This window comes from Schistocerca serialis, chromosome 3 (genome assembly GCF_023864345.2).
Source record: "Schistocerca serialis cubense isolate TAMUIC-IGC-003099 chromosome 3, iqSchSeri2.2, whole genome shotgun sequence".
In the NCBI taxonomy this organism is placed as follows: domain Eukaryota; kingdom Metazoa; phylum Arthropoda; class Insecta; order Orthoptera; family Acrididae; genus Schistocerca; species Schistocerca serialis.
Genome location: NC_064640.1, coordinates 538667436 through 538670510, shown reverse-complemented (window position 1 = coordinate 538670510; position 3075 = coordinate 538667436). Strand labels below are relative to the sequence as shown.

The following is a 3075-nucleotide window of genomic DNA, read 5'->3' as shown; positions in this document are numbered from 1 at the left end:
TGCTGCGAGTAACTGTTGATCATGTCTTTATACGGATAGAGCATCTCGTCGATATCTCTGGTGCTTATACTGAACAAATTGTGTAAGCGGCGGTTAATAATAAAATCAACATTTTGGCTTCCTCGTTCGTCTGACCTATACTGTTCATGACTTGTTTCTGATCCATTACATATGGAAACATTTCTTTGCGTGTTTCTTGCTTTCACAATCTCAGGTTTGCACCTGTTTGCCGAAACTGGAACTATTTTTTCAGCGTAAATCGGTTTCGTGTTGATGCATTGGACCTCTATGAACAGCTGCACTTAACTTATAACCACCCAGTAGTTAGATAGCACGAAAGCGTAGTACACATTTCGATAAACAGATGGCGCACAGTCCCACACCTATAGAATACCTTCTGGATGGTACGTCCATTTATCCGTGATCAGATCTCAATGTCGCGAAAGCGTAGTACTCACTTCGGTAACAGATGGAGCCACGCACTACAGACAGTTATTTTAGTGACTGCTAGTAACAATGAGCAATTATTACAGTAACTGCTACTTCTCAATAACCGGTTATTTCCGTCAGTTATGTTATTTCTTTGCCAACGGCCTCGCCGCAGTGGTAACACCGGTTCCCGTCAGATTACCGAAGTTAAACGCTGTCGGGCTGGGCTAGCAGTTGGATGGGTGACCATCCGGTCTGTCGAGCACTGTTGGCAAGCGGGGTGCACTCACAGAACACCAATATAGTAGAAGTGCAAAGACCACATTATTATACGGAAACACAGAACGACACCAGCGCTACTTGTGGCCTGGCTGTGAACTTCAATACGAAAAAATATGGCGCGAAAATCTCTTATATTTATTTCTAAATACGCGAATAAGAGGACAATATTTTTCATTTAATCTTTGAATGTGGGCCGCATAGTGCAGTAATAAAGGTTTTTGAGATCTTGCAATGTAATATATAAAAGAAATCTCAATCAAAAACAAACATTAACTACTCGTAGCTGCAGTTTATAGTGTGAAAATTTTCGTAAATTACGTCACCTTTTGACTGTGAAATTTTTTTGTAAAACTCAATATTGCGATTTTGGCCGTGTGCCCATTATCATGTGGAAATAAACGAGCTTTAGCACATGGCAGACAAAAATCATCTGACATTGCATGCATATATAAATGATTTTTACGTTTCCACGTATCATAAAGCACATTATGTCCACTCGCATGATCGAAAGTGGAATAGTAGGTTACACAAATAAATAACTACACAGCTAATGGATAACCAAGAGGTCATTTACAAAAAAATCTGTGCTACAAACCAAGGATGTACTGTAAAGTCTACAAAATCCGATTTATTATTTTTTCTGTTGATTGTTATTTATGGATATTCAGTCATCTGAAATTGAACTTCTGCACAGTTCAAATAAATTTATGAAACACACAAAATACTATTTTACAAAACTGAAAAACAAATTGGGAGCAGAGCAGGTAGACACTCCATGAATGTAGCCAAAATGTTTTTGCCAATGAGATATACAAAGAAAATGAACTGCAACACAACATTTTTTTCTTTTTCACCCAACTTGGCTGCTATTTTGGCAACACCCATCATGTTTAAATAATGAAAGAAGGCACTGGTACAACATTTATTTTTAACATTTTTATTTATTTACTTCCTCTTTGAAAACACTGTTTGGTACACTACTGAAAATTAACACAAATTCCCCTTGACAGCACTTTATTCATTATACTTTTAGAATCCAATCATCACATCTAGAAAGTGTTAAGTTATTTGCCTGCTGAATTACCAGATTTTGTTATAACAAGTCAAAGGCATGATTTTGATACAAGATCATTTGTATATGTATAGGGAGCTTACTCTCATTGTACACATAATAAACAAAATACAAAGTCTTTTAACATGATTTGAACTTCTTTTTAAGTTGTTGCATACAAAATTTCCTCTTGTTTGTAAATTTCTTTTCTTTCACATACTTGTATATTATAAATGGAATATTTGTCTTCAGAAGTCTCTCTTCAATGTCATGTTTATTACAAATTGTTGTATGAGACAGAACAAATGTTTTTTTAAAATTATCATGTAGTTTTTTTGTGTGACCATGACTATTTAGATACTCATACAGCTGATCATGGAGTTCCCTTAGGGAAATCATGACTCTTTCACTTGCATATTTCAAATGAGAATGCTCCTCACTATTCTCTTTAAATGAGGTAAACAAATGATTTTCAGTCACAACAGAGGAGTAGAGACTGGTATTACATGTTTCACAATCATCTGGTACATCTATGGCTTTTAGTACATAGCCTGCTACATAGGCTAAGGATTGTTGATCTTCTACAGACTCGATAATACCATCTGAGTAAGAATAAATTTGCTCAGGTGTATCAGTGTCTTTCATCTCACGTTCACTTAAATGTTCACTCCTACCACTAGCTGCCAAAAAGTGACACAAACTGCTCAAGGGAGTGTAATCATCATTTTCACAGTTACTTACACTCATGGCTTTGAAAGGCAAAGTCATATGATTGACAACACAAGTCTTCAGAGCTTGTACAAACTGAAAACAAGTTGGGTTTGTATTAGCAATACCATGTTGTCTTATACAACAAGAGAAATTTTCTAAAGCATCTTGATTGAACGCCTTTAAATTTAAGTACTTAAAGCCAACCACTTTCAAGGTCTTCCACAAGAAAATAATAGACTAATGTAATCTGCCAACCTTTTATGAAGCTAAACATATTAGTCTTGTTTCTTCCCGTTTTTAAATCTATTATTTGTCAGCTGCCTGTTTCCCTCAATATGCTATACCACATTTCTAAATGTGACGAATTTTCTGATAAAGCAGACCTAAATTGTTTTCCATCCCTGGGATATTGCTCATTACTGTTGAGTGAATCAAAGAGATTATCTACCTTTTCCACAAACTCAGCTGTGTGTATAGCTTCAGATGGTAATGTGTGAGTAGAAACATATGTTTCAATTGCAGCTGCAACAGTATGGCTCATTTGTGCAGCAGCAACTTTTACCTTGATTTTGACATGGGAATCAGAAAAGTTAAAGTGTTGT

General features: G+C 35.9%; 1 pseudogene; it reads left to right on the top strand.

Annotated features, from left to right (window-relative positions):
• Nucleotides 1-585: 585 nt before the first annotated feature.
• LOC126472195 (5S ribosomal RNA) lies at nucleotides 586-703 on the top strand (annotated as a pseudogene).
• The last annotated feature ends 2372 nt before the right edge of the window (nucleotides 704-3075 follow it).